Source organism: Hemiscyllium ocellatum, chromosome 26 (genome assembly GCF_020745735.1).
Source record: "Hemiscyllium ocellatum isolate sHemOce1 chromosome 26, sHemOce1.pat.X.cur, whole genome shotgun sequence".
Lineage (NCBI taxonomy): Eukaryota > Metazoa > Chordata > Chondrichthyes > Orectolobiformes > Hemiscylliidae > Hemiscyllium > Hemiscyllium ocellatum.
This window is the reverse complement of record NC_083426.1, coordinates 53,550,334-53,565,156: the sequence shown is the minus strand read 5'-3', so window position 1 is coordinate 53,565,156 and position 14,823 is coordinate 53,550,334.

Sequence of the window (14,823 nt, the reverse complement as noted above, 5' to 3'; positions counted from 1 at the left end):
GTTTCTCCCCCTTAGGCTTTGGTTTAGATACTCCAGAGGCCTCCTCTACATCTACTTTATCTTCCTTTTCTTTTGTTGAGGATTGAGGGGCAGGGACAACAACATCCCAGTCCACCGCCCCTTTGTCCTCCTCTTGTGGGTCATCTGTTCCCTGTCCCTGTCTGTCTGTCTCCTCTCCTCCCCCATCTTCACCTAATCTGTTTTTATGGTATTGGGGGAGGAGGGGGAGGGGCAAGCAGCTAAGAGGATCCCAGGGACTGGGTGGGGCAGAGGGGGGATCCCTTGTCGTTACTCCCATCATTCCCAAACTGCTCTTCCAACAGGACGCATAGTCCGCCTCTTCTTGACTAAAAGGTTGTTGGCGTTCACATACGTACCTAAATACTGACATACCCAATCCTCGTCCAAACCATACTTTGGCCAGAAGACAGCTGGGGGGGCGAAGGATTGGTTCTTTGGTCCATACTAAACAACAATATTTAATCATTTTCTTGTTATCTTTTACCCTTGTACAAGTATTACTTGTCCATTCCCGCAACATCCTCCCCAACGGACTTTCAGGAGGAATGTTACCAGGGACTTTTTTCCCTTTACTCCATGTCAGTTACTCTGCCTACCCCCCCCCCCCCATTTCTCGGGGTCCTTGTCAGTCCCTCAGCGATTAAATCCCCCTTTTCCCGGCCACCAAGGCAATACTTAAAAGTCATTTTTCCTGCCTTGGTCTGTGCACAGAGTTGCCTGGCCCCTTGTCGCCGTATTTTCTATCGACCTCCTGTCACTGTCTGATTCAGATGTCTCTCTTGTGGGATTCGTACCAGTCGCCCAAGGGAGCGGACCAAACCGGGACACGAGACCGCTCCTCAATGGGGAATGGGACGCGTCTTCCCAGTGTCCAGGGCCAGCCACTCCCCCCGACGATGGAAGAATATCCCGGACAGCCCCCCATTGTGAGAAACCAAGCTCACTCACTTCAATAATTTCAGTCCGAGACAAGATCTGAAGCAGTCAGTATGTTTATTAAACGCTTGCAAGCGTGGGGCCTGGAATAGACACCCAGACACCCAGAGTTTAGCAAGTGCATATCTTATATAGGATTCACTACTCCCAACCCGGTGCCCATTACTATTGTTTCTCTCTTGCCTTATCCGGCCTTGTGCATAACAAAGTACAAGTTTTACTCGGCCATTTCACCACATCCTGCTGTGGCCCCATTGTTAGGTATATCCTTCTTCACTAGTATCCACTTTCCCCACCTGTGCCGTCTCCTCCCTTTCCCCAACCAGATTGATCCTTATGGCCTTTTAATTGGGGTTTGATTTTGTGTTTTTGCAAAAGTGGGGAACAGATGCTTATAACTAACTCCTGCCTGTACAGGCATATCCGGCTTAACCTACACCCTCACAGCACCTTATCTGTTTGTCTACCATTGTTAGCAGGCACATTTCATTCTTACATTCACATTTTAGCTTATACAAAAACAATTGTATATTTCCTCCACATAGTTTTCATTCTTGTTGACTCAGCTCTTGGTTGAAACAATTATACACTGGTGGGAGTGTAATTGCATAAGTAATTATAATTGCAGAAGTAACACTACTTTACCTATATCCCACATCTCTGTGTTTAACTTATTTTTAAAATGGACACCCCTTGCTGGATTTATAAGATGGCCGTGTCTGATCACATGATCATATTTCCAGAAGCTTGTGAACCCCATGCATTCCAGCTAAAGCTGACACAAAGTACTTGCAGGTCAAAACGAGGACTGCAGATGCTGGAAGCCTGAGTCTGGATTAGAGTGGTGCTGGAAAAGCACAGCAGGTCAGGCAGCATCCGAGGGATTCCTGATGAAGGGCTTTTGCCTGAAACATCACTTTCCCTGCTCCTTGGATGCTGCCTGACCTGCTGTGCTTTTCCAGCAACACTCTAATCCAGACAAAGGACTTGCAGGTGAGCTGACTGCTTCCAGCCAGCTCCGGACAGAGGAAAACACCAGATCTGTTCTGTTAAAGTATGATATTACAAGTATCTTGTCATCATGCTGTGGATATTCTGATGTGGCTGGCAACTTATACTGTTGGTTTTTAAAGTTACAAATCACCAGGTTATAGTCCGACAGGTTTATTCGGAAGCACTAGCTTTCGGAGTACTGACAACCCCCTGATGAAGGAGCGTTGCTCCGAAAGCTGGTGCTTCCAAATAAACCTGTTGGATTATAACCTGGTGTTTTGTGATTTTTAACTGTGTACACCCCAGTCCAACACTGGCATCTCCAAACCATGACTGTTGGTTTAACTGCCTTTTAATTAACCCATTGAAATAAGGTTTGGACCTTATCATACTTTCAAGAGAGTATTAGCGAATGGACATTTGTTTTGTCAGAGTGTGAGGTCTGACATTGCATGTTGACCTTATGAGTTCACCAGCACCAGAGAACTAACAGTGACCATTTTCACACCAATGTTGCAAAATATCACTTGCATCTTTTCAACATGTGGTTCCAGCAATATTTCACACAAAGTCAGCGTACAGGTTATGATGTGGTGTTTAACCACAGATTACTCACAGGCAGGAGCAGCCCTGTAGCACACAAGCTACTTTGAAGCATGTATATTCCTCATTCTTTGTTCCATATCCCTTCCCAGGCAAAGATGATTGAATTCCTGTTCGTGGGCACTGCTACTGGAACCGGGGAAAGTGGGAGATGTCCAGTCTATGCTTGAACTGTTCTGGGCCAGTGTTCTTACAGATGACATAACTGGGAAAGGAGAGTCAGCTTTAAACTAAATACTGACAGCAAAGAGACACGGTGAGAGAGGAAAAGAGTACAGTCACTGAGTTGGAGGGTCACGCAGCACGGAAACAGGCCCTTCGATCCACCTCATTCATACCGGCCAGATTTCCTAAACTGAACTCGTCCCATTTGCCTGTGTTTGGCCCATATCTCTGTAAACCTCTCCTATCCATGTACCTGTCTAAATGTCTTTTAAATGTTGTAATTGTACCCACATCTACCACTTCCTCTGGCAGCTCATTCCATTTACACACCACCCTCTGTGTGAAAAAGTTGCCCCTCTGGTCCCTTTTAAATCTTTCCCTTCTCACCTTAAACCTACGCCCTCTAGTTTTGGACTCACCTACCCTGGGGAAAATACCTTGGCTCTTCACCTTATCTACACCCCTCATTATTTTATAAACTTCTTTAAGGTCACTCCTCAGCCTCCTACTCTGCAGGCACCAACTACTCTGAGTTCCAACCTATCCAGCCTCTCTTTATAACTCAGACTTTCCAGTCTCAGGAAAATGCTTGTAAACCTTTTTGGCATCCTTTCCAGTTTAGTAATATGGGAAATGTGTGTCAGAAAATGGTAAGGAGTGGTTGAAAGAAACATGGATAGGAAAAGTTTGTGAGAAGATTTGTAGCTCGGGTGCTTGTTGTTGTGGTTCTGTTCGCCGAGCTGGGAATTTGTGTTGCAGACGTTTCGTCCCCTGTCTAGGTGACATCCTCAGTGCTTGGGAGCCTCCTGTGAAGCGCTTCTGTGATGTTTCCTCCGGCATTTATAGTGGTTTGTCTCTGCTGCTTCCGGTTGTCAGTTCCAGCTGTCTGCTACAGTGGCCGGTATATTGGGTCCAAGTCGATGTGTTTGTTGATTGAATCTGTGGATGAGTGCCATGCCTCTAGGAATTCCCTGGCTGTTCTCTGTTTGGCTTGCCCTATAATAGTAGTGTTGTCCCAGTCGAACTCATGTTGCTTGTCATCTGCGTGTGTGGCTACTAAGGATAGCCGGTCGTATCGTTTCGTGGCTAGTTGGATGCGGATCGTTAGCTGTCTTCCTGTTTGTCTATTATTATTATACAACTATTATAGGACAAGTCAAACAGAGAACAGCCAGGGAATTCCTAGAGGCATGGCACTCATCCACAGATTCTATCAGCAAACACATCGACCTGGACCCAATATACCGGCCGCTGCAGCGGACAGCTGGAACTGACAACCAGAAGTGGCAGAGACAAATCACTGTAAATGCCGGAGGAAACATCACAGAAGCGCTTCACAGGAGGCTCCCAAACACTGAGGATGTCACCTAGACAGGGGACGAAACATCTGCAACACAAATTCCCAGCTCAGCGAACAGAACCACAACATGGATAGGAAAAGTTTAGAAGGATATAGGCCAAGTGCAGGGCAATGGGGTTAGAGTGGATTTTACTCAGCAAGGATCACCTTGGGCCGAAGGGCCTGTCTAGGACTAAATGATTCTATGAGGTAGGAAACTGCAAATATTCAAGTCTAGATATTACAGAGGAAACAAAACTAAAGGCTCTGAATCTGATTGTAACATTCATAGTAAATTTCTAAGCAAAGACGAATACATTTGATACTCATTAGAGGACATAAATATAAGCTGACAAGGATTGAGTCCTAAACATTGAGGGGCATGTGACATTCAAGAAAAATAGAAACTAGCTAAAGGTGTGGGTGTAGCACTGTTAATCAAGGATGGCACTGAGGCAATAGAGATGACTTTGGTTCAAGTAACCAGGGCTGTGGAATCAGTTTGGATAGAGATAGAAAATATCAGCGGAAAGAAGTGGAAGTTATCCTCGGGCCCTCTGACAGTAACCATGATGTGTGACAAAAAAAAAGAAAATTTGAGTGAACGCATGAATATTCAACAGAAGCAGCAGCAGGCCACCCAACCTCTTGAACTTGCTGCACCCAGATCTAGGCTGATCTGATTGTAACTCAAATTCACATTCCTGCCTAGGCCAGATAACCTTTCACCTCACCCAAAAGCTGCATAAGAAAAAGAAATCCCCATATCTCTTCCAAAAGGATGATACCTAATGTTAGAACCATGTTTCCAAATTCTGGACTAATCCACCTGAAAAATCACCTTTTCCATATCCACTTTGCTGAGACCATTCTGGTTCTTTCATTCAAATCATCCTCGAAACTCAAGGGGAAACAATTCCAGTCTATCCGACCTTTCAGCATGAGATAACTTACTCATTCCAAGAATTAATCTTGTGAACTGCCTGTTACATATTTATACCCTTGTTTCAGTGTATTTGAGATTATTGAATCCTTATAGGGGTGAAGTAGGCCATTCAGCCCATTGAGTCTCTGAAGAGTATGCCATTGTGTTTCCCATGCCTAATCCACCTGGCCTGCATATCTTGGAACTGTGGGAGGAAACCGGAACACCGCGAGGAAACCCGCACAGACACTGGGAGAATGTGCAAACTCCACACACAGTAACCCAAGGCTGGAATCGAACCTAGGACCCTGGCACTGTGAGGCAGCAGTGCTAACCACTTAGCCACCATTCTGAGATGTATAGCAAGTGCCAGAATTGGAATGGGAAAGGACTTGTGGGAGAGGGTGTTGTGAGGAAGTGCATGATTGGTCTAATGGGAATATCCAGACTGTGGGAAAGATTTAGAGGAAGTTTACAATAGGGATTGAGGAGTTTATATGCAGCAAAAGATCTAGGGAGGAGAAGAAGGTAGTGAACTAAGAGCAGAGAGGACATAGTAAGTTGAAATGACGGTCAAAATCAGTGAAGATGAGAAGTTGAAAGAACTACAGATGCTGAAAATTAGAAACAAAAACAGAAATTGCTGGAAAAGCTCAGCAGGTCTGGCTGCATCTGTGGAGAGAAATCAGAGCTAATATTTTGAGTTGGATGACCGTTCCTCAGAACAAGATGAGATATCGCTTGGTATAGAGGTTGAGGAAATCATGGGGAGAACATTCTTCTTGCACTGTCTTCGTATCTTTCATTGTTGTTGTAATGTCCCAGTGATAATGATGTGACACATCCAACAAAAAAACAACCCATTCCATACCACAAACTCACATCAGGGTCACTGGGAACTGCACCCAAATGAAATAGCTTTCTGAACAGGTTTTTCAGATACTTTACCTTTCAAGGATAATTATAAGTATAGAAAATAGCAGCAGAATAGGCCATTTTGCCCTTCAAGTCTACAAAACCACTCAATATGATCATGGCTGAGCATCCAACTCAGTCCCCTGTTCTTGCTTTCTCCCCAAACATACCCTTTGATCTCTTTCGCCTCAAGAACTACATCTAACTCCTTTTTGAAAACTTTCAATGTTTTGTCCCAAACATCTTTCTATGGCAGAGAATTCCAAAGGCTTACAGGGTGAAGAGATTTCTCCTCATCTCAGTCCGAAATGGTCTGCTCTATAGTCTTAGCGGGTGACCCTGGTCCTGGATCCTGGTCATTGAGAATATCCTTCCTGTGTTACAACACAAGGATTGTATCTAAACAAAATCAGCCTCCCGAGCAATTGATTTGCAACACTGTGAAATTAAAACATTCAATAATCCCCAAAATGGTTCAATTGTTCCTGACCAGACTTTATAAATAACAGTTCTTGGGCACCAAATTTCTAACTTAAACAAAAAAGAGCAATTAATACAATTAGTAATGTAACTTTATAGGACATAGATTAACTACAATGCAACCTTATTTAATATCTGCCATCTAAGACCAATCTTCTTCGATCATAAATGCCTCAGACACAGACTCACAGAAACAATGACTCAGTGATTAGCACTACAGCCTCACAGCACCAGGGACCTGGGTTCAATCCCAGCCTTGGGTGACTGTCAGTGTGGAGTTTGCGTGAACTCCCAGTGTCTGCGTGGATTTCCTCCCATAGTCCAAAGATGTTGAGGTAAGGTGGATTGACCATGCTAAAGGGCCATAATGTTAGGTACATTAGTTAGAGGGAGATGGGTCTGGGTGGGTTGCTCTTTGGACAGCCAAAGTTTCCACACTGCAGGGAATCTAGTGTAATAAAAGAAACATAATTTGCCAGTATTATAACTTTTAAATGATGAAATAGCAGGCTTTCATGAACTGCTTGGACAATGGGTTGTATTAAAGGTACAGAGGACCATATATCCTTCTTGAATTCTAAAGTCATCAGGCAATGCAGATTTCTGGAAACTCCCTTATTTCAGAAAGACTGGGCTTCTTTTCTAACAACTTTCAACAAGTTAAGAACTGGAGAATAACTTGAGAGAGCAAAATGGTACATACAGCTTCCCAGTGCAACAGCTTCAAAAACAAGCCTGCTTCCTGTCCAAAACCCCAGTCAGAGCTAGTTCACCCTGTGCTTTCGCCTCCTTTTTTCATCATTCTCTGTGATTGGCTGGCCGGTACTGTTCCACCCTTGATTGACCAATTTAACAGCCAACCAGCAGCCAGTCCTTGAGCATCTTAGAGTCTATGTGTCTTTAAGGTAGACCAGCAGGAGGCTGGAAGAACACAGCAAGTCAGCCAGCATCAGGAGGTGGAGAGGTTTCGGGTGTAGTCCTTCTCCATTCCTGAAGAAGGGTGGTGGACAGGCACCTCCTCATCGCCGACGTCATGTACAGGAATGCTCCCCTGAGACTGATTAATGTGTACGCCGCAGTGGGTAAGAGTGAACGGTTGGCCGTCCTGCAGCAGCTTCCACTGTTGCTGGCTACGTCCAGGCCGGTCATTCTGGCCGGAGACTTTAACTGTATCATTGATACAGGCCAGTTAGTCTTACTTCTGTGGTAGGCAAAGTAATGGAAAGGGTACTGAGGGATAGGATTTATGAGTATCTGGAAAGACACTGCTTGATTAGGGACAGCCAGCACGGATTTGTGAGGGGTAGGTCTTGCCTTACAAGTCTTATTGAATTCTTTGAGGAGGTGACCAAGCATGTGGATGAGGGTAGAGCAGTGGATGTAGTGTACATGGATTTCAGTAAGGTATTTGATAAGGTTCCCCATGGTAGGCTTATGCGGAAAGTCAGGAGGCATGGGATAGAGGGACATTTGGCCAATTGGATAGAAAACTGGCTAACCGGTCGAAGTCAGAGAGTGGTGGTAGATGGTAAATATTCAGCCTGGAGCCCAGTTACAAGTGGAGTTCCTCAGGGATCAGTTCTGGGTCCTCTGCTGTTTATAATTTTTATTAATGACTTGGATGAGGGAGTCGAAGGGTGGGTCAGTAAATTTGCAGATGATACGAAGATTGGTGGAGTTGTGGACAGTGAGGAGGGCTGTTGTCGGCTGCAAAGGGACTTAGATATGATGCAGAGCTGGGCTGAGGAGTGGCAGATGGAGTTCAACCCTGCCAAGTGTGAGGTTGTCCATTTTGGAAGAACAAATAAGAATGCGGGAATACAGGGTTAACGGTAGGGTTCTTAGTCAGGTGGAGGAACAGAGGGATCTTGGGGTCTATGTACATAGATCTTTGAAAGTTGCAACTCAGGTGGATAGAGCTTGTAAGAAGGCCTATGGTGTATTAGCGTTCATTAGCAGAGGGATTGAATTCAAGAGTCGTGAAATGATGTTGCAGCTGTACAGGACTTTGGTTAGGCCACATTTGGAGTACTGTGTGCAGTTCTGGTCACCTCACTTTAGGAAAGATATGGAAGCTTTGGAGAGGGTGCAGAGAAGATTTACCAGGATGTTGCCTGGAATGGAGAATAGGTCATACGAGGATAGGTTGAGAGTTCTCGGCCTTTTCTCGTTGGAACGGCGAAGGATGAGGGGTGACTTGATAGAGGTTTATAAGATGATCAGAGGAATAGATAGAGTAGACAGTCAGAAACTTTTTCCCCGGGTACAACAGAGTGTTACAAGGGGACATAAATTTAAGGTGAAGGGTGGAAGGTATAGGGGAGATGTCAGGGGTGGGTTCTTTACCCAGAGAGTGGTGGGGGCATGGAATGCGCTGCCCGTGGGAGTGGTAGAGTCAGAATCATTGGTGACCTTTAAGCGGCAATTGGATAGGTACATGGATGGGTGCTTAATCTAGGATAGATGTTCGGCACAACATCGTGGGCCGAAGGGCCTATTCTGTGCTGTATTGTTCTATGCTCTATGTTCTATGTTCTATTGATGCAGATGGACGATCCGGCGGGGGGGACAGTAAACTGGACGCCACGTCCAGAGCCCTGATGGAAACGGTCAAAGATGCCAAGCTGCACGACGTCTTCAGCACCCCTGCAGATGGAGCGCAGCGTAGATACACCTGGTCACGGGCAGACGGGTCTATCCGCTCAAGGATCGATTACCTGTTTGTGTCCCGAACGTTCTGGGTCAGATCCACCGATGTCAAGCCGGTGTTCTTCTCTGACCACTGCCTCCTGCTGGCCAACTGTCACCTACAGGATGAGCAGCGGGTGGGTAAGGGAACGTGGAAGCTGAACTCCAAGCTGTTGACCCCGGGAAACATTGAGGAGCTCAAGAGGGATTACCCAGGTTGGAGAACCGTGAAGCCCCTCTTTGAGTCCCCAGCGGACTGGTGGGAAACAGTTAAAGGGAACATCAAGAGGTTCTTCATCCTCAAAGCTGTTCAGGAGGCGAGAGAGAGGCAGGGAAAACGTCGATGTCACGGAGGACCTCAAGGAGGTGAAGGGCCAGCAAGCCTCGCTCTTTGCCTCGGAGGCCTCCAAGATAGTCTTTCGGTCCAGGGTCCGCTTGGTGGAGCAGGACGAGACATGCTCACATTTCTTCTTCCAGAAGATGCACAAAGAGAGCTCTGTGCTCAAAAGCCTGAAGGAAGAAGACGGCTCGATAATGTCATCTCAGGCTGACGTCATGATCAGTAAATCCTTCTATGTCAGTCTGTATGACGCAAAGCCGACCGACAGCGCGGCCTCCCAGTCGTTTCTGTCCTCTATCAAGGAGGTCTTAGACGACAGAACACGCGAGAGGCTGGACCAGCCGCTATCTCTGGACGAGCTGACCAAGGCCCTCAAGTCCTATGAAAAGAATAAAACTCCTGGAAGCGACAGCTTACCGGTCGAGCTCTGTTCTGCTCTGTGTGACTTGATTGGCCAGGACCTGCTGGAGGTGTATGTCAGTATGTTTCTAGAAGGTCCTATAAGTGAATCCATGAGGAAAGGCATCATTGCCCTCATCTACAAGCGGAAGGGGAAAAGGGAGGAACTCAGAAATTGGAGACGAATCACACTGTTGAATGCAGATTACAAAATCTTGTCAAAGGTCATCGCCAGCTGGGTCAGGTCTGATCTGGGACTGGTGATCCACCCCGACCAAACCTGTGCTGTACTGAGCAGGAAGATCGCCGAGAGTCTCGCACTCCTCAGGGATACGATCGCCTCCGTGCAGGACAGAGGGTGGGACACCTGCCTTATCAGCCTGGACCAGGAGAAAGCCTTTGACAGGATATCACATACGTATATGAGAGATGTTCTCTCCAAAATGGGTTTGGGGAGGGAATCTGCAATTGGATCAGACTGCTCTACACCAACATTGTCAGTGCAGTCTCAATCAATGGGTGGGAATCAGATAGTTTCCCAGTCAGATCTGGAGTCAGGCAGGGCTGCCCTCTCTCTCCTGTCTTGTTTGTGTGCTGTGTAGAGCCATTTGCCGAGTCCATCAGGAAGGATGCGAGCCTGAGAGGGGTGACTTCCTGGCAGCAGGGGCCTGCAGGTTAAGGCCTCCCTGTACATGGATGACGTCGCCGTTTTCTGCTCGGATCCGCTGTCCGTGCGCAGACTCATGTGAATATGTGACCAGTTCGAACAGGCCTCAGGGGCCAAGGTAAACCGAGGCAAGAGCTCTTCGGGAACTGGGCCGACCAATCCTCGATCCCCTTCACCGTCAGGACCGACCACCTGAAGATGCTGGGTATTTGGTTCGGGGGGGCTGGGGCGTGCGCCAAGTCTGGGGGGAGCGTATCAGAAAAGTGAGGCAGAAACTGGGCAGATGGAAGCTACGGTCGCTCTCCAACGCGGGAAAAAACCTGGTCATCAGGTGTGAGGCACTGTCACTGTTGCTATACGTGGCACAGGTCTGGCCTATTCCCAGAATCTGCGCCGCTGCAGTCACCCGGGCCATCTTCCAGTTTATATGGAGGTCAAAGATGGACCGGGTCCGAAGGGACTTGCTGTACAAAGATCTGGACAACGGGGAAAAAAATACACCCAATGCCACCCTCACCCTGATGGCCACCTTTGTGTGTGGCTGAATCAAGCTGTGCGTGGATCCCCGGTACGCAAACACCAAGTGTCACTACGTACTGAGGTTCTACCTGTCCCCGGTGTTGCGAAGGATGGGCCTGGCCTCGCTGCCGCGGAACGCTGCCAGTAATTGGACCGTTCCGTATCACCTGTCCTTCGTGGAGAAGTTTATGAAGAAAAACACCTTTGACCACAAGTCCATCAGGAAGTGGTCAGCACCTAGTGTCCTTGAGACCCTTCGGGAAAAGGAGAGGGCGAATCCTATCGAGCGGTTCCCTGAGCAAACTGTCAAAGTCATTTGGCAGAATGCCTCATCGTCAGAACTTTCCAACAAGCACCAAGACATGGCTTGGCTGGTGGTGAGAAGGGCTCTGCCTGTGAGATCCTTTATGCACGCCTGGACTCTCAGCCGCACCGCACGCTGCCCTCGAAGTGGCTGCAGAGGGGATGAGACTGTCACACACCTCCTTCTGGAATGTGCCTATGCAGAGGAAGTCTGGAGAGGAATGCAGTGGTGTTTGTCGAGGTTCGTCCTGAGCAACACCGTGATGCGGGACTCCGTGCTCTATGGTCTGTTCCCTGGGGCGCACACTGAGACGAACATCAACTGTGCCTGGAGGATCATCAACTCGGTGAAGGACGCTCTCTGGGTGGTCCGAAACCTGTTGATCTTCCAACTGAAGGAGTTGACCCCGACTGAGTGTTGCAGACTGGCACATTCCAAGGTCCAGGACTACATGTTGAGGGACGCGCTGATGCTTGGGGCAGCTGCCACCAAGGCGCGGTGGGGAAAGACCACCGTGTAACATCTGCCTGCCAAAGAAGAACAAGGGGGCCCACTCAGTAAGTGGGTTCCGCTGAAGCCTCAGCTACATATATGGATGGTAAAGGTATAGACCTGTGTATACGAGTGATTAATTCCAATCTCTGTATGTAAAGAAATGCAAGGGGCACCTATGAATGGCACCACCAGTTGAACAGATCATCAAAATGCTTTTTATGAGTAAAGTATATTTTTGAAATTAAAAAAAGGGTTACACCTGAAACGTTGACGTCTCCACCCTCCTGATGCTGCCTGGCTTGCTGTGTTCCTCCAGCCTCCTGCTGGTCTACCTTGGATTCCAACATCTGCAGTTTCTTAGTCTCTACAGTGTCTTTAAAGGAGTAATTAACATGTACAGTAGCCCCTCGACTTACGAACTTAATCCGTTCCGGGACCCGGTTCACGAACCGAAAAGTTCGCGAACTGAAACATTTTTCCTGTTGTTCGGATAGCATAAGAATGCTTGGACGGCTGTTCACAGCACATGTGCCAAAGACGAACTGAATGAGATCACACGGGGCCTGAGAGCTTTTGTGTTCAACAAGCGTGTAGCGAAGCAGAACAATTAAACCACGTAGTCGCACACGGGCTTGTTGCGTTTGTCCCTTCATTCGCACCTTGAATTTCATACGTTTGTTGAAGCAAAATTTTACGTACAATCCTGTTCGTAAACTGATTTGTTTGTGAACGGGGTCGTTCATATGTCGAGGCGCTACTGTGCTATCTTTCCAGACCCAACACCAAACATCAGTCTTTTGCTCTGTCTTTAAAACCAGCTGCTGTTCAAAATTCAATTCTCAACTTCAACAACCAAAAATGACAAAACTAAAAGGAAAATAGTGATGGTTTTAACACCTGAGCTGAAAATGTGTTGCTGGTTAAAGCGCAGCAGGTCAGGCAGCATCCAAGGAACAGGAAATTCGACGTTTCGGGCATAAGCCCTTCATCAGGATTCCTGATGAAGGGCTTATGCCCGAAACGTCGAATTTCCTGTTCCTTGGATGCTGCCTGACCTGCTGCGCTTTAACCAGCAACACATTTTCAGCTCAGATCTCCAGCATCTGCAGTCCTCACTTTCTCCTCGATGGTTTTAACACCTGTCTAGTTCTGTTAGGATTCTGTAGGTCTCTATGAAATTCCCATCTAAACACCACTGAACATAGTCCTAACCAATCCAGTGTTTTCATATGTCAGTGCTGCCAACCCAGGAATCAGTCTGCTAATCTTTGTTGCACTCCCTCTACAGCAGGGAGATTCTCCCTCAGATAACCATAGAATCCCTACAGTGTGGACACAGGCCATTTGGCCCAACAAGTCCACATTGACCCACTGAAGAGTAACCCTTCCAGACTCATTCACCCTGACTAATGTACCTAACCCACACATCTGTGGGTACTATGGGCAAGTTAGCATGGCCAATTCACCTAATCTGTACATCTTTGGACTGTGGGAGGAAACTGGAGCACCCAGAGGAAACCCACGCAGACACGGGGAGAACGTGCAAACTCTACACAGTCACCCAAGGCTGGAATTGAACCCAGTTCCCTGGCGCTGCTAACCACTGAGCCATCGTGCTGCACATAACTCTCCAGGTGTAGTCTCACTAAGACCCTATTCAATTGCAGTAAAATATCCTGGCTCCTGAACTCAAATCCTCTTTCTATGAGAACCAATATAACATTTCTGTTCTTCAGCACCTGCATACCTACTTTCAGTGACTTGTGTATTCGGACACACAGGTCTTGTTGCACGTCTCATCTTTCCAATCTATTATTATTTTGATAAAAATCCACCTTCCTGTTTTCTTACCAAAGTGAATCTCAAATTTTTCCACATTATACTTCATCTGCCATGCGTTTGGCTATTAACTTGTTCAAATCTCACTGAAACATTTTTGCATCTTCCTCACAGCTCACCCTTTCACCCAGCTTTGTGTCATCTGCAAACTTAGAGATATTACATTTAGTTCCCTCATCTAAACCATTAGTATATATTGTGAATAGCTGGGGTCCAAGCACTGCCCCCAGTTACCTCACTGGTCATGGGCTGCCAATTGGTAGAAGATTCACTTCTTCTTACCTCTTTTCTTCCTGTCAGTCAACCAGTTCTCTAAACAAATTAATAAAAACCAAAAGAACTGCGGATGCTTATAAATCAGAAACAAAAACAGAATTGCTGGAAAAGCGCAGCAGGTCTGGTAGCACCTGTGGAGAGAAATCAGTGTTCACATTTCAGATTGAGTGACCCCTCCCCAGTTCTCTACCCACGTCAATACACTATCCCCAATCCCACGCACTTTAGTATTACACACCAATCTCTTATGTGGGACCTTATCGAAAGTCTTCTGAAAGTCCAAGTTAACCACATCCACTGGCTCCTCCTTGTTCCATTCTCAAAACACTTCTGTAGATCTGTCAACCATGATCTTTCTTTTCATGAATCCATGCTGACTCTGCCTAATCCTGTCACTGTTTTCACAACTCCATATGATAATAGGAGCAAAATTAGGCCATTCAGCCCATCAAGTCTACGCTGCCATTCGATCATGGCTGATTTGGGGCTCTTCACCCCCATTTTCCAAGGGCTCTGCCATTAAATCATTTTATAATGGACTCTAACATATAGCTCTATCACTGATGTCAGGCAAACTGACCTGAAATTTTGTTTCTTTGCAACCTGACTTTTTAAATTGGATTACATTAGCTACTTTTCAATCCAAAAGAACTGTTCCAGAGTCTCTCAATTTATCTTGAGAGATGACCATCAATACAGACACTATTTACAGGGTCACTTTCTTAATTACTCTGGAATGTAGATTGTTGGGGCCCAGGGATTTATCAACCTTTAACCCTATCAATTTTCAAACACCATTTTTTTAACTAATAGATTTCCTTCAGTATCTCCCTCTCACTAAATTCCCCAATATTTTTGAGATGTTATTTTTGTTCTCCTTTCTGAAGAAAGAACCACCAAATTATATATGAAATCGGTT